At 43.9% G+C, this 21,221-nt stretch overlaps 1 protein-coding gene across 1 annotated transcript in view; it reads left to right on the forward strand.

The window, feature by feature from the left end:
- Window positions 1-1,052: 1,052 nt before the first annotated feature.
- The window catches only part of Pnlip (pancreatic lipase), a 36,854-nt gene continuing 16,685 nt past the window's right edge, over window positions 1,053-21,221 (forward strand). Inside the window, 1 exon segment of the mRNA NM_001439915.1 lies at window positions 1,053-1,480. The gene's annotated coding sequence lies outside the window, so the exon portion shown is untranslated.

Genomic DNA, 21,221 nt, shown 5'->3' on the forward strand with positions numbered 1-21,221 from the left:
CCTGTATGTATATGTGCATGTGTGTATATGTGTGAGTGTGTATATATGTGTATATGTGTGTGTGAGTGTATATGTGAGTATGTGTGTGTGTGAGTGTATATGTGAGTATGTGTGTGCGTGTGCCTGTGCTCAGGCGTGTATGCTCATGTGCATGCAGGAGTGTACCTGTGTGTTTGTGTGTTTGTATGTGTGCCTGACTGCACATAGGTGTGTGTGTGTGTGCACCATGTATGTAGCATCCTGGAGTTGATGTCAGATGTCATCTTTCAGTGATGATCTCTATTGTTTATTGAGGCCACGTCTCATAATTGAACCCAGAGTTTGTCCATCCGTTAGCTAGCCAGGTTTTCTCAGGGTTCCTGTATCTGCCCCCCTGGTGCTCAGATTATGAGTGGCTACTATGCCTATTCAGATTTTTCCTGGGGATCCAAACTCAGCTCCTCACCCTTGCCCACAGAGTGCTTTGGCCCCTGAGCCATCTGCCCATCCATCTGAAACACTTGTGTACCTGACTCATTGCTTTCGCCCTTTGCAGGTTTTTCCAGAAGCTTGTGAGACCTGCCTTCTTTCCTGTTGACACCCACCAGAGGGGCCCTGAATGAGGCAGTGGTGTCATAGTTGGGTTATCGTGACATCTCGTTTGCAGGGAAGGTGGAAGGGAACAGGTTTTGAGTTATGGTGGCAAGTACGTGCAGCACCTGTGGTCCGTGAGAGTCTTCTGTGTACTGCCCACTGGGTATCCTCATCCTCAGCAGAGTCCATCCGGGCCCCAGGCAGACTCCTCGTTCTCACCTCGGGTCACACGTCCCATAGAGAAGATGAATATTAACGGTTCTATTCAAGCACTCTGCTGGAGCAAGAATCTGGGGTAATTTAGATGCAGAAATAGAAGGAGATTGTTTCCCTCCCCCCAGTAAAACAAGGATCCTTTCTGGATGTTGGTACTATGCACAACAATTATTTCTTTAGAAATATTCATGAGCACAACCCAAGCCATTAGGATGTCTGCAGGCCAGTAGGAGGGTTGTTTTATTTATTTTTTTTAAACTTGAACTTCTAATGGACGTTTGGGGGGAAATCGGTGAGTAGTGAAATACTGAAATGCTCTAAACTACTTTTCTACTGGGAAATAAATGGCAGTCTAAAGGGCTGGATAAATCACTGTGGCTAATACAATTCCCTGGTGCTGCCTCTCATGAGTCCGTGCCAAGAAGATTGGGTTTGTATAGATTTATACAAACAAGGTCAGTCTATAGAAAGGGGAGCTGTTTAGCCAGCATTTGGGCAACATAAATGCAGACTATTCATTATAGAGCCACGCCTGCTGTAGTTTCCCATGAGATGAGAGAATGGATAGCCCACGTACACAGCAGTATTTATTGCCGCTGATAGAGAGCACTGCAGGACTCAACCCTGGGCCCTGACGCAACAGCCCGTGCATCAGACATTGTTGAGCATTGGCTTTGTCTCTTATCAAAAGGTAAGAAATTTGTCTAATTTTAATTTTAGTTTTTCACTCCTATGTTGGATGATTTATATGTAACTTTAGTTGTTGCTCTATGTATCTTTGTATCTCCATCACTGGTTTCATCCTTATGGCTTTTTTTTAAACTGAATTTTAAAAGTCTTTGCACATCAAGAATATTTGTTTTTCTGATACTATGTTTTGTCCCCAGGTTGTGGTTTATATTTTGGGATTTTTTGTTTTTGTTGTTTTAATGCTATGTTTTTGTCTTCGTTTTTATGCATTTGTGGGTGTGATAAATGAGTTTAGATTATCTTTTATTTCCTTTTCAAATAGCCTGGTTCTATGAAATCTGTGACGTTCCAGTGATTGAATGATGCCTTTGGGGGTTGGGGATTTAGCTCAGTGGTAGAGCGCTTGCCTAGCAACCGCAAGTCCCTGAGTTCGGTCCCCAGCTCCGAAAAAAAGAAAAAAAAAGAATGATGCCTTTGCATTAGATTCTATTCATGTAGATACTTGGGTCTGATGTAGATGTCTGCTCTGTTCACTTGTCATTCCTCAGCTTTGACGTCACTGGTATTTGGGGACAAGATACATTTTTGTCATCAGACTAGGCATTGGGGCCCACTCTGTGGACTATTGTAGAATGTTCACAACATGTCTGACTTCTGCCCTCTGGTTGCAGACCCAATCCTACAGATGTAACCATCCAAAATGCCGTTGAACACCTCCAACTGTGGTTGAGGCCCAAGATATTACTACTTGAGAACCCTAGTTTGCTTCACAATATGTCATTATTTCAATGACTTTGTTTTCTAAAGTATTTTAACATCAGCCATAAAATTCCTCTTCTGAGTTTCCATCACTAGATTTCCAGAGTTTGGAATCATCTGCCTAATCAAGAAACAAATCCCTGATGGACATTATGTATCAATAATGTATATACATATCCTGCTACAATGTATCCATCTTGCATTCCATTCTGATAGAGGTGCATATGACTGGCATGTTTTGTGAGACTCAGTCTCCTAGTTCCATAGGGCATCCACTGAGTCCGGGGTTTTCTCTGTAAGCAGAGAGTGGCAGTCTCCATTGATAAAGAACATAAACTGTTCTGTGCATAGCTGGTTCATCTGTTGAGCATTTCTGAAGCTCAGTTTTGTCAGTTACAAGCTGACCGTAATACCAATAGGTTTGAATCTGAAATGTGCCCCAAGGCTCATGGTTGCTACACAGTCTCCAGCTGATGTCTCTGTTTTAGGAGATGGTGGAACCTTTGGGAGATAGGGTCAAGCAGGTGGGTGGAGGTCTCTAGGAGAACATTATCCCTGCCTACTTCCTGTCTTGTTCTGTGCTTCCTGGTCCCCCATAGTGTAAGCAGCCTCTGCCACACGTCTCCACCACCGTGAACTGAGCAGTTCCTCCATGCCTTCACCACTATGACAGGCTGAAACCATGAGCCCAAATAAATCTTTTCTTTCTTTAGTTGTTTCTGTTAGACATCATGCTCACAGAAATGCCAGTGAAACTGATACAGACAATACAGATAGAAAGACAAAACAAAAGCACTCCGGCTTCAAGGTGTTGACACTGTTAGTCTTTATTTCAGTTCTGAGATAATTTGTGCCTTACCTGGTTTTGTAGATCCTCTTCTTCACAAGATAAAGTATTTCTTTGGAACGGAATCTGTTTATTTTTACATGTAAATTCAACAAGCAAATACCTCCCGGAATTCCCAAATTATCTTTCATGGTTTTTATTTATTAATTTACTTTTAGCATACGAAGAAAATACTGTTTCCTCCACAGAGATAGCATACTGCTTGCTACTACAAACAATTATTTAAAAATTCATTTAAAAGGTTAAAATCTATAGCATAAAAGAAAAGTAATATATTCAATCATACTGCATCATCAAGTTCTATTCCAGGAAAGAGATCACACAGGTTGATGATCCAGTCCCACACCTGGAGAGTATGTTCTAGCATAAGTAGCTTACCCGGCACTCATAGCCGAGATGCTTGAGTTGGGGGGGGATCACATTTGCAACAGAAAGAGGAAACAAATACCAACCAAGAATGGTCAAGGCAATTTACAGAGAAAGAAACCCAAACAGACAGAGATGGTGACCGAGTAAGTACGATTGGCGATCAGGTGAGTTTGACCCAAATCACAAGGCGGTTCTACTACCGAAAGACTTGACTGGGGGTTCTTCTTAAATGTTCGGTGACGTTAAGTTACGGTGAGGTACAGATGTCCTGGAACAGCGTGCTGCTCTCTGGAGGAATCAGCTGATGCTATCCAGCACAGACGAAGCTCAGGCTGTCAGGTGCCTGTAATTTATGAAGTATGATCCTGAGCATCCACAGCAAGCAGCAAACTTTGTAATGCCGAATACCATAAATAATCCAAATGTCAGCCAGCTTTAAAAAAATCCCACCCTAAATTAACAACGATGTGATCGTACAGCATAATGCCATATTGAAACGAACCCAGAATCAAAGTTACATATGACGTGGGTGAGTTTCAGAAGTACAACCGTGAATGCAAAAGAAAAACCACAAAGAACACACACATACATGTATGTGCACATGCGCGCACACACAAATACACTTACACACATATACACAGGCACACACACATGCACACACATGAATACGTACACACAAAATATAGTAGAGAATGAGAGAGGCACCTGACAACATCCACTGGCTTCCACACGCCACACACATGAACACACACACACACATCACCCCACCCGCACTATTTTAAAGGTCCAAATGCATATTGTATATCAAAGTATAAAGGAAGTATGGCACTGGAAACGTGCTGAGGCATCCAATTGGGAGAGAAGAGGATGAAAAAGAATCCCCTCACCTGGGGCTTTGTCCTGCTCCCTCAGCTACAGGGTGGATCTGTGGGGCCTTGTCCAGGAATGCCTTCAACGGGTATTTGAAGAGCCTCCTTCTGTTTGGAAAGATAACAGAAATTCTGCCCCCAATCTGATTCTGATGGAGAGATTTAAACAACCAATACGAGTAGTTAACAGTATGCATTCTATAGCGATACGTGCTAAGGATTTTTAAAAAGGAAATGCAGAAGACAGGGAGCCTAGGTCAAAGTGGGTAGGTTTTGAAGTTTGATGCTTGGTGGTCAAGGAAGGGCTTACTGTAGGGATAGCCTCCTGGGGAAGCCCTGGGGGAAGGGAGACTCAAGCCAGAGGTATAAGATAGCTGCAGGCGGAAGAAGGTCAGAGCTGAGGCAGGATACCCCAGCTGAATGGAATCTACTCTGGGAAGGGTGTGGAGCTTGATAAGAGTAAGTGTTCATTCTGAAGGAGCTGGACTTGGATCCCAGTGAAGACTTCCTTTGAGGAGAATGTGACACCCCTGGACGATTCTGAGCAAAAGACTTACAACCACTGCTTATTAATCTTTATACTTGACGTGGATATTTGCTTCAGTTTGCGTGTTTCCCAAAATGCAAATAGTAAAAGCCTAACCCCCAGATAATCCTACTAGGAGGAGGAGCATTTCCGGGGTGATTGGCAGAACCCTCCTTGATGGCATTAGCGTCCCTGTAGAGAGGTCCCAGAGAGACCATGTATCCTTTCTCTATGTGAAGGCACAGGAAGAAAAGTTGATGCATAGAAGTACAATCTGCCAGCATCTTCCAGCTTCCCCGGCCATAATGCATTTCTGTTTCTATAAGCCCATAGGTTAAGGATAGTTTGTTATACTATCCCAAGTGGACGATTCTCTTCTGACAGTATTATATTTTTTGAAAATTTAAAGACTAAAATAGGTTTCCCTTTCTCCTCCTCCTCCCCTCTGCTTTATTCCCACGGATTTGGGGGAGAAGTTAGTACTACTCAGTGCTGCAGTCAGTAAACAAGATCAACACACAGCTATAAATGTCGGAGCTGCCGCCATTCAGGTTTTGGTGTTGTAGCTAGAGCTGCTGTGAAGACTTGGTCTTTCTGACCCAAGGGTTGACCCGAAAGTTACAGAAACAGCTGGTTCTAAGATTTCCTTCTCTTCTCTGATGTCCTCCTCTTCCCCAGAGAATAAGAACGCATTAAAACCAAACATGAGATTTTATAGTTAGGGGTGTTGGAAAGATGACAGCTCAGCGGTTAAGAGCACTGACTGCTTTTCCAGAGGTCCTGAGTTCAATTCCCGGCAACCACATGGTGCCTCACAGCCATTGGCAATGGGATGTAATACCCTCTTCTGGTGTGTCTGAAGGGAGCAACAGTGTATTCACATACATTAAATAAATACATCTTTTTAAAAAATGATTTTATAATCAGATGTCCAACATGCACTGGAAAGGAAATTCACACTTTTCTATCCACAACTGATCTGACTCGGTTTTAGGAGTAGCTCATTTCTTCGTGCTTTGCCTTACAAGGTACACCATCGCTCAGCCTACCCTGTGATCTGCCGGGTGCACTAACTCTGCTCTCCCGTTTGTCTCGCTCGCTATTGCTTGCCCTGTTCTCCGCAGGTGAGTGCCTCTTCTAGAGACTCATGGCAGACATCAATGATACTTTCCCGTGTGCCCTGACACCACACTCCCATAATCCTGCTCCTGCTGAGCTGATGGGCAGACAAAAGTCTCCCATGCCTGTTCCCTTGAGGAGACATTTCCTGACACCTTTCTAGTTGGAATTTCCCGAGTTGAATCCCAGCTCCCTGGTTTGCCATCTTTTGTCTTGTGGCCTAGAACTAACTCTTTCTTGATTCTTTAGCCATGGGTGCTGCTAGTCCTCTCCACTTCTCTACATTACTATGAAGATGTACATAGGCCAATAAGAATTTGTTCTAAGCCGAAATCACACTGAGTTTTGAATGGTCTTGTTGGATTAAGGGGAATTATTGCCTATTTTTCTGTTTCATTTTCCTGCAAGTTAGAAAAGTTATTCCTAAGAAAAGTATGTAGCGGGATATATATATCTTTGCCAAACTCCCAAAATAAGTTCGGTAGTAAGAAAGCCTTTCCAACTGTAAGCATAAGCATGTAGAGACTCAGAACTATGACATCATAAAAATCACAATGAAAAAGCAATCTGTTGATGCAGATGATCACATTCACAGGTAAACTTCATGTGAGCACTTACTGATCACATTCACAGGTAAACCTCATGTGTGCACTTACTGATCACATTCACAGGTAAACCTCATGTGTGCACTTACTGATCACATTCACAGGTAAACCTCATGTGTGCACTTACTGATCACATTCACAGGTAAACCTCATGTGTGCACTTACTGATCACATTCACAGGTAAACCTCATGTGAGCACTTACTGATCACATTCACAGGTAAACCTCATGTGTGCACTTACTGATCACATTCACAGGTAAACCTCATGTGTGCACTTACTGATCACATTCATAGGTAAACCTCATGTGTGCACTTACTGATCACATTCACAGGTAAACCTCATGTGAGCACTTACTGATCACATTCACAGGTAAACCTCATGTGTGCACTTACTGATCACATTCACAGGTAAACTTCATGTGTGCACTTACTGATCACATTCATAGGTAAACCTCATGTGTGCACTTACTGATCACATTCACAGGTAAACCTCATGTGAGCACTTACTGATCACATTCACAGGTAAACCTCATGTGTGCACTTACTGATCACATTCACAGGTAAACCTCATGTGTGCACTTACTGATCACATTCACAGGTAAACTTCATGTGTGCACTACCTGATCACATTCACAGGTAAACCTCATGTGAGCACTTACTGATCACATTCACAGGTAAACCTCATGTGAGCACTTACTGATCACATTCACAGGTAAACCTCATGTGAGCACTTACTGATCACATTCACAGGTAAACTTCATGTGTGCACTTACTGATCACATTCACAGGTAAACCTCATGTGTGCACTTCCTGATCATATTCACAGGAAAACCTCATGTGTGCACTTACTGATCACATTCACAGGTAAACCTCATGTGAGCACTTACTGATCACATTCACAGGTAAACCTCATGTGTGCACTTACTGATCACATTCACAGGTAAACCTCATGTGTGCACTTACTTACCACATTCACAGGTAAACCTCATGTGTGCACTTACTGATCACATTCACAGGTAAACTTCATGTGAGCACTTACTGATCACATTCACAGGTAAACCTCATGTGTGCACTTACTGATCACATTCACAGGTAAACCTCATGTGTGCACTTACTGATCACATTCACAGGTAAACCTCACGTGAGCACTTACTGATCACATTCACAGGTAAACCTCATGTGTGCACTTACTGATCACATTCACAGGTAAACCTCATGTGTGCACTTACTGATCACATTCACAGGTAAACTTCATGTGAGCACTTACTGATCACATTCACAGGTAAACCTCATGTGAGCACTTACTGATCACATTCACAGGTAAACTTCATGTGTGCACTTACTGATCACATTCACAGGTAAACCTCATGTGTGCACTTACTGATCACATTCACAGGTAAACCTCATGTGTGCACTTACTGATCACATTCACAGGTAAACTTCATGTGTGCACTTACTGATCACATTCATAGGTAAACCTCATGTGAGCACTTACTGATCACATTCACAGGTAAACCTCATGTGTGCACTTACTGATCACATTCACAGGTAAACCTCATGTGTGCACTTACTGATCACATTCACAGGTAAACCTCATGTGTGCACTTCCTGATCATATTCACAGGAAAACCTCATGTGTGCACTTACTGATCACATTCATAGGTAAACCTCATGTGTGCACTTACTGATCACATTCACAGGTAAACCTCATGTGTGCACTTACTGATCACATTCATAGGTAAACCTCATGTGTGCACTTACTGATCACATTCACAGGTAAACCTCATGTGTGCACTTACTGATCACATTCACAGGTAAACTTCATGTGTGCACTTACTGATCACATTCACAGGTAAACCTCATGTGTGCACTTACTGATCATATTCACAGGTAAACCTCATGTGAGCACTTACTGATCACATTCACAGGTAAACCTCATGTGTGCACTTACTGATCATATTCACAGGTAAACCTCATGTGAGCACTTACTGATCACATTCACAGGTAAACTTCATGTGTGCACTTACTGATCACATTCACAGGTAAACCTCATGTGTGCACTTCCTGATCATATTCACAGGAAAACCTCATGTGTGCACTTACTGATCACATTCACAGGTAAACCTCATGTGTGCACTTCCTGATCATATTCACAGGAAAACCTCATGTGTGCACTTACTGATCACATTCACAGGTAAACCTCATGTGTGCACTTACTGATCACATTCACAGGTAAACTTCATGTGTGCACTTACTGATCACATTCACAGGTAAACCTCATGTGTGCACTTACTGATCATATTCACAGGTAAACCTCATGTGAGCACTTACTGATCACATTCATAGGTAAACCTCATGTGTGCACTTACTGATCATATTCACAGGTAAACCTCATGTGAGCACTTACTGATCACATTCATAGGTAAACCTCATGTGAGTACTTACTGATCACATTCACAGGTAAACCTCATGTGAGCACTTACTGATCACATTCACAGGTAAACCTCATGTGTGCACTTACTGATCACATTCACAGGTAAACCTCACGTGAGCACTTACTGATCACATTCACAGGTAAACCTCATGTGTGCACTTACTGATCACATTCACAGGTAAACCTCACGTGAGCACTTACTGATCACATTCACAGGTAAACCTCATGTGTGCACTTACTGATCACATTCACAGGTAAACCTCTTGTGTTCAGTTAGGACTCCCTTCAATAATAGTTACTGCTACAAGCCTTTCAGGGTTTAAAATTGGGAGCAGGTGAGTGCCTCTTCTAGAGACTCATGGCAGACATCAATGATACTTTCCCGTGTGCCCTGACACCACACTCCCATAATCCTGCTCCTGCTGAGCTGATGGGCAGACAAAAGTCTCCCATGCCTGGCTTCATGTTTCACTTCTTGCCTTCTTTATTTGGCTCTATAGCAAAGAGAAATAAGAATGCATTTGCATTCTGGCGTGAGGCATGGAACCTTCCGGAAATGTCTCAGATGCAGGTCAGACAAGATGGAAAGAGAAAGGTTCAGACACAGATGGGAAGGGAGAAATTGGTTGTGATGGGGACCTTAAGTTCAACAGAAAATGGAATTGAATGAGTAAATAGCCCAGGATACCTCGGGCTGGGGAAATCTGTTTCATAATGGCCGGCCTGAGAAATGGCAAGGACAGACATCCTGATTCCTTAAGAGGAGCATGTCTGCCAGTTGCAAGGGAGATCTTAGGAGATCCTGGTTGGCTCTGAACCTCTGGGAGAGAAGCTCAGCAAGGATTAATACGTGCTGCAAACTTTATTTTAGCTTATCACCTGGTCAGTTAACAAAGACAAGTTCTCAGCTCATATTGTGGGTAAACTATTACACCCTTGGATTTTGGAAGATTTCCCATGTATTTCCCACAGTGCCTGTGCGAATGTCAAGGACACACGCTTGAAAGGCAGCGACAAAGGCGACTTTCAAGCAAGACTGTTTGTTAAAGCTGTATGTATTTTATCAAATCAATATGAAACTGAACAAGTGACGTTTGTCGTGAATTTATGACCCTGAAACTCTGGACTTCATATATACCTACCAGGAAGTATGTCTCAGAATGTTTATAATAGAAGTGGAGAAGACAGCTCATCATCGGTAGACATTTGCTGTGCAAGCACAAGAATCTGATACGAGCTGCTCAGAACCCAGGCAAAATTGCAGGGTGCACCACCTGTAATTCTGGCCTTGGGGTGGAGAGACAGCTAGCTAGCTAGCAAGGTTTAGCCATATTGATAAAGCTCTAGGTTTGATTGACAGGACTTGCTCCATTGAATAAGGTGGAGGAGCACCTGAGGATGATTCCTGTCAGAGACATCAGGGCTTTACGTGCATGTTCACACACACAAGCACACCCACACACACACACACAAAGAAGGGAGAGCAAGAATATTTGGAATCTCAGGAAACATTATATAATTTAATTTTAACTTATATGTGTTGACATCATTCTTGCCCTCCCATTTAATTTCTTTTTTCGGTTAGGGATTTTAATGTGACCTGTCTCATCTGGTGTCATTGTGTATGTAGGTGTGTGATGGCAGGAACGTATGTGCCCGATACCCACAGAAGGGAGGAGGGGCCATCAGATCTCCTTGAGCTGAAGTTACAGACAGTTATGAGCTACGGTGTGGGTGCTGGGAAGTGAACCTGGGTCTTCTGCAAGAGCAGTCAGTGCTTTCAGCCATTGGACTGTCTGTCTGGACTCTACTCTTTAAATTAATTTTGTTATTAAATTATTTAAAGTTGTACTTATGGAAACTTTCCACTCTTGCGTTTTGATGGATGTATACCTTTGTGGTAACACCGCACCATTAGCGGTTCCCACCCTGACATACACCTCCATACCACCCCTTCTAGCCTGGGCCTTAACTTTTTCACAGCCATGAATCCATTTGTCCTCTTGCCTCGGCCTGAAGAAGCTGCATATTTTCTTTCCATGCATTTCCTAGAAAAGCGAATCAGTCTGAAAAACTCGTGTATCCAGACTCCTTAATTCAGCGAGATGATCTTGAGATTCCAGGTTTCTAGATGACTAAGCATTGCCATGTTGTATGGCTATGATATAGTCACTAATTCATTTGCCTGCTGAAGGGAGTTTGGAGAAACCTGGGGCACAGCCTGAGGTCACAGGAGCGTGGTAGAGAACCTAATAAGGAAGGAAACACTCCAACAATTTGCCAACTCCAGGGGGTCTAGGGACTTTCCCTGGGATTCAGAATTATAAACGCAATTTCCTACAGAATTAGAACAGAATAAAATAGAGTAGGTTAGCTGATTGACAGACAGATGGCTGACAGATGCCAATACAGAGAATGCTGTCACATTAGGGGCTGGTGATCAAGCATGGGACTGGGTTAGGGGGATTTGGCTATGGGGAGCCTCAGTTTCTGCATTTATGATGTAAAAAATGCTTGAACTTATTTCTGAAATTGCTATCTTTGCAAAGTAATGCTAGTCAGCAAATCTGTCTTAGTTCGTTTGTCATTCATTCTGAAATTTCTACAGCTTATCCTGTTTCTTCATTGTTTTCTGACTTTATTCTGGTCATAGTAAATTCACCTTTAAAAGGCTCTGACCAGACACCTGCGAGTTTTCATGTGAAATGACCTTGACTGATAAATAACAGATATAACAGAAATAAGAAGGTGGTAGAGACTCAAAGCCTTTCAATTCAGAAAGTATGGATGGCTTCATCCTGAGAGATCCTTTTGACTTTGCTCCAATAGATTCAGTTGTGGGGCCCTCTAGTGGGAAAATCTGCACACCGCACCACAACTGCTTCCAGACTGGGTAGCCGCTGCCTCTATATTCTGTTCATGAAACAAGAATCATTGTCTTATGACAGTAAAATTCTCAAGATTCATATCCTCATTCAGGTTAAATTATAATTTGCATTTAATGCTAAAATGTATGAGGGACTACTCGTGTGAGATCATTACATTTAAAATTATTTTTTCTATCTACTTGCTATCAATTTTTTCTGGCATTGTCAGCCTTGTAGATTTAAATCATAGAGATGCCGTTCTCATAGCTCCCCCCATCCTCTGCTTCCCCCAAAGTTTCCCACTCTTCAGGACTTGTGGTTATCTCCAGGCATCCTAGAAGAGAAAACTCTTTGGTCTTTGGTATTTCCAGGCTTACGCCCTGAGCAGGAACTGCCCATCGAGGCAAAGCCACATTACAGAAGCAGCCGCTCATCCCTGACAGGGTCCTGGTCATTCCCTAGGACCCTCCGACCCTCACACACTCCCAGATTTGCAGCTATTGACACTTAGACTGTGTCGGGGGCTGTGTTGAGACTCTGTGGGTGTTAGTTCTGACATTTGCCCAATAACCGAGGATGTTTACCATGACTGCTCCCATTTTTACAAAGGAAAATGGCAGGGGGCCAATTCCCATGGTGTTCTTGGGTAACATAAACAGTAAGATCGAAGATTTGCTTCATGGAATTGTATGGGAGTTTTGTCCGCACACAGACAGGACTTAGAGCGGGTGTGTAAACCCTGAGCGTGTTCTCTCTGCAAAGGCAGCATGGCAATGTATTTGCACTTAGTCTACAAACATCAAGTTTATAGGCACAGGAAGAACCATCTGTCAACCCAAACATGGGCCTTGAGAATGGCAGCACTGTCAGCCTCTGGGAGTAGCAGCCCACAGGCTTGGGCACTCCCTGCTATGTGAGTCTGGGGCCACTGGGACAGAAACAACAGGGAAAGCACTGGCTGGTGCAAGTCCATGTCTACAGGAAGAAGAGATCAGTATGGGTTCTGTCCTGAAGGATATAGCAGAAAGTCCCTCCCAGTGGCCCATACAGGGCTGCGAATTGCGTGCACCCCCTTAAGCTGCTCACGAAAACTCCTATTTCCTAGGGAGGATGAGAGTGCAAAATATGCTCACAGAGGGAGCCAGGCAGTGCTTGTCACACACGCACTTAGGCAATTCAAGGAAGTTCACAGAATACCCAGCATGCAGAGTTCGTCTTAAGGGAGAGGCATCCGTCTGCCGTATAGAGGAATGTTTCACACCCAGGACTCTGAGTGGCCAACTCACAGAGGGGCAATTCGTCTCTAAGTGGCTGCTCTTCCAGTGGCATAAATATTGTTTTGTGTTGTGTCTTCTCAGTTTGGAGAAGCCCCAGTGCATCATCTACTCATCTTTGTAGCTGCAGTTCAGAGAAGATCTCTAGTGATCCCTGGTCAGACGGGCTCCTCCATTTCCAAGGCCATGTAGCTGTTTTTATTTGGATAGCAATTTTGTTAACTTTACCTTCTCACTTTTAAATATCTATTAGGAGGCAGGCATGACGATGCACACCCTTAATCCCAGCACTTGGGTAGAAGAGGCTGGTGGATCTCTATGAGTTTGAGGCCATCTTGACCTACATAGCAAGCCTGGGACAACCAGGGATATATAGAGTGATTTTCTCTCAAAAACAAAAATAAATAAATAAATAAATAAATAAATAAATAAATAAATAAATAAATAAATCATAGTTGTCATGAGTCAAATCGCAGACATCCAGATGGGTATCTCTCAGATGTTCATGGCCTTCAAGGCTCGATGGAGATCTTTTTGGTGAGCACACACCTGTTTATCAGGTGGAAGTGGCTCTCGTGCTCTCACTGGCTGGCTCTCAAATGATGCTGGAACTCTTAGTTTATGGACCACACATTGAGTAGCCAGAGTATAGGCTTCTTTATCAGAAGATACAAATAAATATTATATGCAAAAAAAAAGAATTCTTTGATTCTGAGGCTATAAAACCACCAGGTACAAAGAGAGCCTTTTCCCCGGGACCACATTATGTCTCATCAAATTCACTGAGTACTTGATATGACTCCTTCTTTCTATTACAAATGAGTTTTTTTTTCTTTTTTCTTTTTTTTTGGAGCTGGGGACCGAACCCAGGGCCTTGTGCTTGCTAGGCAAGCGCTCTACCACTGAGCTAAATCCCCAGCCCCACAAATGAGTTTTAAATGTCACTTTAGCTCTCCGTGTTTGGTGGGGACTGTGCTAAAAGGAGGGAAGAGAAAGGGAACTTATCACCGACCTTGTGCTGATGTACTCTGCGCTATCCATTGGTGGAGTCAGACTGGTGGAGCAGCCCATCATCCGTCTAACTTTGCTTCACCTTTTATCCCTCTGAAACAACTCTTGGCAACAAACTTGCTAAGCACTTGCCTCATAGTTTAATGTTTCAACCTGCTTCTGATCCAGTTGAAAGCTGTTGTGATATCTTGGACAGAATTTATTTTTACATTTCTTTTCTGCATGTGTATGTGGCATGTCAGGGAGAGCCATGTGCATGTGTACTGGCATGTGAATAAGCAGACACATGGGTGCCTGTGTACATACAGGTCAGAAGTAGGCTGACACCAGGGGTCTTCCTTGTTGTTCACGTTCTACTATTCAGACACAAACATACACACATACACACATGTATGATGCAAACACACACATGTATGTATATATGTATATATATATATATATATATATATATATATATATATATATATACACACACACACACACACTCATGCTTATTCAGAGGGTCATTGTCTCTTCCTCCATCTAGAGCTGCCTAATTCAGATAGTCTATCTGGACAACTTCTTCTGGGGATTTTGTGTCTGCAACTTGTATGCTAGGCTTACCATACCTGCCTGGCATTACATGTGTGCCAGGAATGCAAACTCTGGCTCTCATGCCTGTTTGGCAAGAGATCTACCCTCCAAAATACATACCCAACCCTTGAGTAAGAACACCATTCATCAATGTTATGGAACCTGATTTCATCAGAGAACTTATGACACGTCAATCTCTGAGAGGCTGCACTTCCTGCAGTTTCTAACTCCCCCAGCCCTTCAGGATAGTCTTGCTTTGCCTGAAATGTTTAGTGGGGAAAATGTCATGGCGGTCGCCAGGGATCACATCACCCATAAAGAAACAGAAAGGAATAAAAGAAATTGAACATTTTCCAGTAATTTTTCTATGACTCATACAACTTTCTGCACATCATGTACTTAAGAAATACTTTACTTAACTACGCATCCAAGAAATGATGCTTTAGAGGAAATTAAATTTAACTTTAAACTAAATTTAATTTAACCCCAATCATCTAAATGGCTACTTCATCTGAAATATTTGCCTTCCAAGCACGTTTGATACTGTCTAGACCTAGCTGTGTTCACCATATGAAAGGAAGGCAATAACTGGCTTTGTTGTCTTATGTTAATAGTGGAGTTATATTGATTATTTATCAGTGATTTCTTAGTAATCAAGTTTTTTAAGTATGTGTTTATTTAACTTGACTTGGCGAGGTACAGCATTTCACAATGAAATTTGGTAGTGTTTGGAGGGATGGCTCCGTGCTTAACATCACTTGCTGTTCTGCGGACAACATCACCTACCCTTAGTAATCCCATCTCCAGGGTAACTGACACCCTCTTCTGGCCTCCACAGGCACCACACATATATAACATGCTTACACAGACACACATGTAGACACAAAGTATAACAAAGGAATTATGGAAAGTATATTGTGTGTTCAATACATGATGTTATGTTGCTATCAGAGTTACTGCCTATTATATATGAAGGGGAGGATGCTGATATTAACTAAAGGAAATAAACTGGGCTAAGTTAGTGTCTTAGTTAGAGTCTTATTGCCGTGAACAGACATCATAACCAATGTAAGTTTTATAAAGGACAACATTTAACTGGGCCTGGTTTACAGGTTCAGAGGTTCAGTCCATTATCATCAAGGCAGGAGCATGACAGCATCACAGCATCCAGGCAGGCATGATGCAGTGGGATCTGAGTTCTATGTCTTCACCCGAAGGAAGCCAGGAACAGACTGAGCATCCAGGCAGGCAGGAGGAGGGTCTCCAAACCCACTCACATAGTGACACACCTCCTCCAAAAAGGCCATACCTTCTAATAGTGCCACTCCCTGGGCCAAGCATATGCAAGCCATCACAGTTAGCAAGTTGTGCAAGGTTTTCTACAACCACAAATCTAGCAGATAACATTAATCTAAACAATGATAGCATTAAGTGCCTACTATGTGCTAGACCCTATTCTCTACAAAGCTTTTCAGCTGCCCATTCTCAATGAGCCTTCTGGTTGTTCCCAATGGAGTCCCTTCCAGTCTCAAGGTCCAATTCAAAGCTCATAGGTCTTTTCTTTTTCTTTTTTCTTGTCTTTTGTTGGATATTTTCTTTATTTACATTGCAAATGTTATCCCCTTTCCCCATTTCCCCTCCAGAACTTCCCTGTCCCATCCCCTCCCCCTGCTTCTAGAGGATGCTCCCTCACCCACCTACCCACCCTAACACTCACCTACACTGGGGCATCAAACCTTCAGGACCAAAGGCCTCTCCTCCCACTGATGGCCAGCAAGGCCATCCTCTGCTACATATGTGGCTGGAGCCATGGATCTGTCCATGTGTACTCTTTGGTGGGTGGTTTAGTCCCTGGGAGCTGTGGGGGTTTGGTTGGTTAATATTGTTGTTCTTCTTACAGTGTTGCAAACCCCTTCAGCTCCTTCAGTCCTTTCTCTAACTCTTCCATTGGGGACCCCATTTCTCAGTTCAAAGGTTGACTGTGAGCATCCACCTCTGTATTTGTCAGGCTCTGGCAGAGCCTCTCAGGAGACAGCTATATCAGGCTCCTGTCAGCAGCAAGCACTTCTTGGCATCTGCCATAGTGTCTGGGTTTGGTGACTGCATATGGGATGGATCCCTAGGTGGGGCACGCTCTGAATGGCCTTTCATCAATCTTATCCCCAACGTATGTCTAAAATCTCTGCAATGCTCAGCATTAGGAAAGTTAACATGAGAAGGTCCTGGGCCTTAAGTATCCCGGGAACCTGGTATAGTAATTAAGAGAGATGAAAATTTAGGGCTTGTGGAGAAAGAGCCTCTGAAAGAAGGCAGGAATGAGGAGGGAGTTACCCACCAGGAGGACCACAGTCTTGAGAGTTAGGTAATTTGCAGATTCATCCGTTCCACAACTACCCATAAGTATATTTTTACCAAAATTTCAAGGACCTCTCAGTCCAGTCCAGCTGACAAACAAAATTACTCATCTCAGAGAAACAAGAGGCAGCTTGGAAACAGTTCATCTGGTCAAGCCATCTCACCTGATGGCTTTCTTTCCCCTCTTCCTCTTAAGTCCTGTCTCCCGGGGTACGTGAACCTTGACATTGTTCTCTCCTCCCTTTCCTTGTCAATATCATCGGGAAGTTCCTATCAGTTGTCTAAGGTCCCTATCTTATTCAGAAACCCACTCCCCACGCCCCACCCGCCTTGCACACATTTCAGGTCCTGAGAGAAGTTCACAAGGGCTGGAAAATCGAACAGACATCTACACAACTGGTTTGATCGTGTTATAAACATAACAGACTATATGAAGCCTTATTCGTGATGATTCGAAGAATAAACGGTTGTATTTTCTGAAGCATGACTGGTTGGAACCATGAGCGAAAAGAGTACATTTAAAAAAAAGATTTATATTTATTTTATGTATATGAGTACACTGTAGCTGTCTTCAGGCATGCCAGAAGAGGGCATCGGATCCCATGACAGATGGTTGTGAGCCACCATGTAGTTGCAGGGAATTGAACTCAGGACCTCTGGAAGAGTAGTCAGTGTCTTAACCACTGAGCTATCCCCAAAAGAGTAATATTTCAGGTTTACTGGATTATATAAAATATAGACTTGAACTTCACTCTCTCCAGTGACATTCTAAGGTGTGGATAGCATTATATTCCTCCTGGGTAATGCTAAGCAAGAAAGTACAGACGGGGAAAGGCAAAGAGGGGGAACAGGAACATGTGCAGTCTGCATGTAGAACTGAGGGCTGGCGGTGCACAGAAGGCAGACATGGGGCACAGGAGAGATAAACCTATGGACGAGGAAGGCAGTTACAAAGCTACCGTGGTGACCAGGAAAGAAATGATTATCATATAATAGCACAGAGCTTATATCTCCATCTTATAAAGTTCCCATTTGCAGCATCAGGGCTAGGGATAAAAATGTGACTTAATCGGTCCCCAGCTCCGAAAAAAAAAAAAGAAAGAAAGAAAGAAAAAAGAAGAAAAAGAAAAAAGAAAAAAAATGTGACTTAAACAAAAACCAATGTTATCAAAATTACATGCGTGTGCAAACGCTTGTCTTAGAAAGCAAATACTCAGCCTTGAACAGGTGTGTGTATTCTCAACACACTACAGCCTCTGGGCTCATTCACTCTTGACGTCAATTCTAGACTGGGTGAGCACAGCCTTCCAAGTGGCCATACAAATAGGTCAGAGGTGAGCGGGAAGAACTTGTGGCTCCAAACTGACACTCTGCAACTTCCACTCAAACTCTATCCTTGAAAGACTCTTTAAACTCTGAGCTTCATGGTCTTTGTTGAAACCAAACCAAACCAGCGAAAGCAGTTAGGCCTCCCAGAGGTTTGAGTTGAATAAGAAGCAAAGCTATGGAAACTCACTAATGCTGGAATTTTAGGTGTGCTCGAAACAGCAAGCATTGGCTGTTGCTTCACTCTCTGTGTCTGTGCAACTAGACCCCTTGCATTTGGCAAGAGGGTTCTCATGTAAGGCACAAAATGCCAACCACCCCCTATAGTCATGAAAGTTTCTTTGTAACCCTTGACCAACATGCCTTTCTTCACATAGATAGCCTTGGCCATGGCTAAGTGGGATAAGAGACCTAAGGGCAGGTTCTCTGGAGGCCAGGTAAATGAGACCAACCCAGGCTGGCTCCTGTGATGGTGATCCAGCCACACAGGTGTCTCCAGCCCTTTCTCTCCCTCATTCGGAGTTCGATATCACAAAGGACCAGAGTGTTACATAAGGGAGACTTAACTTCCTCGGCAAACAATGCTATTTGATAAGAAACTTCCAGTCTTGTATTTTATATCAGGCCCTCTAAGGTTTCTGGGTCAAAGTTGAGTCCGTTAGATTATGCTCTGAGCGTGGAGACCTAGGGATGTGTTTTCAGTAGGAGCCTGTGGCAGCTTCCAGGTCTTTACTGCTGAAGGCTGACCTCTAAACCTGTAGTCTGGAGATGTGAGGAAGAGTGTCCAAGGGGCTTGTGCATTGTGGAGCCTTGGCCGTAGTGCTGGACCCCACTCCCATTGAAGATAGTCCTCCCCGTGTGGAGAACTGTGTCCCCATTCACACTGAAGGAAGTCCTCCACATGTGTGCAGAGCACTGCGTCACACTGAAAGAAGTCCTCCACATAGTGCAAAGCACTGTGTCACACTGAAGAGAGTCCTCCACATAGTGCAAAGCATTGTGTCTCACTGAAAAGCGTCCTCCACATGTGTGCAGAGCAGTGTGTCATACTGAAGAGAGTCCTCCATGTGCAGAGCACTGTGTCATACTGAAGAGAGTCCTCCACATGTGTGCAGAGCACTGTGTCACAATGAAGAGAGTCCTCCATGTGCAGAGCAGTGTGTCACACTGAAGAGAGTCCTCCATGTGCAGAGCAGTGTGTCACACTGAAGAGAGTCCTCCATGTGCAGAGCACTGTGTCACACTGAAGAGAGTCCTCCATGTGCAGAGCACTGTGTCACACTGAAGAGAGTCCTCCATGTGCAGAGCAGTGTGTCACACTGAAGAGAGTCCTCCATGTGCAGAGCAGTGTGTCACACTGAAGAGAGTCCTCCATGTGCAGAGCACTGTGTCACACTGAAGAGAGTCCTCCACATGTGTGCAGAGCACTGTGTCACACTCAAGAGAGTCCTCCATGTGCAGAGAACAGTGTGTCACGCTGAAGAGAGTCCTCCATGTGCAGAGCACTGTGTCACACTCAAGAGAGTCCTCCATGTGCAGAGCAGTGTGTCACACTGAAGAGAGTCCTCCATGTGCAGAGCAGTGTGTCACACTGAAGAGAGTCCTCCACATGTGTGCAGAGCACTGTGTCACACTGAAGAGAGTCCTCCATGTGCAGAGAGTACTGTGTCATACTGAAGAGAGTTCTCACAGGCAGAGCACTGTGTCACACTGAAGAGAGTCCTCCATGTGCAGAGCACTGTGTCACACTCAAGAGAGTTCTCCATGTGCAGAGAGTACTGTGTCACACTGAAGAGAGTCCTCCACATGTGTGCAGAGCAGTGTGTCACACTGAAGAGAGTCCTCCATGTGCAGAGCACTGTGTCACACTCAAGAGAGTTCTCCATGTGCAGAGAGTACTGTGTCACACTGAAGAGAGTCCTCCACATGTGTGCAGAGCACTGTGTCACACTCAAGAGAGTCCTCCACATGTGTGCAGAGCACTGTGTCACACTCAAGAGAGTCCTCCATGTGCAGAGCACTGTGTCACACTGAAGAGAGTCCTCCACATGTGTGCAGAGCACTGTGTCACACTCAAGAGAGTCCTCCATGTGCAGAGAACAGTGTGTCACGCTGAAGAGAGTCCTCCATGTGCAGAGCACTGTGTCACACTGAAGAGAGTCCTCCACATGTGTGCAGAGCAGTGTGTCACACTGAAGAGAGTCCTCCATGTGCAGAGAACAGTGTCATACTGAAGAGAGTTCTCACAGGCAGAGCACTGTGTCACACTGAAGAGAGTCCTCCATGTGCAGAGCACTGTGTCACACTCAAGAGAGTTCTCCATGTGCAGAGAGTACTGTGTCACACTGAAGAGAGTCCTCCACATGTGTGCAGAGCAGTGTGTCACACTGAAGAGAGTCCTCCATGTGCAGAGCACTGTGTCACACTCAAGAGAGTTCTCCATGTGCAGAGAGTACTGTGTCACACTGAAGAGAGTCCTCCACATGTGTGCAGAGCACTGTGTCACACTGAAGAGAGTCCTCCACATGTGTGCAGAGCACTGTGTCACACTCAAGAGAGTTCTCCATGTGCAGAGAGTACTGTGTCACACTGAAGAGAGTCCTCCATGTGCAGAGCACTGTGTCACACTGAAGAGAGTCCTCCACATGTGTGCAGAGCACTGTGTCACACTGAAGAGAGTCCTCCACATGTGTGCAGAGCACTGTGTCACACTGAAGAGAGTCCTCCATGTGCAGAGCAGTGTGTCACACTGAAGAGAGTCCTCCATGTGCAGGGCAGTGTGTCACACTCAAGAGAGTCCTCCATGTG

This window comes from Rattus norvegicus, chromosome 1 (assembly GCF_021556685.1).
Source record: "Rattus norvegicus strain SHRSP/BbbUtx chromosome 1, alternate assembly SHRSP_T2T, whole genome shotgun sequence".
In the NCBI taxonomy this organism is placed as follows: domain Eukaryota; kingdom Metazoa; phylum Chordata; class Mammalia; order Rodentia; family Muridae; genus Rattus; species Rattus norvegicus.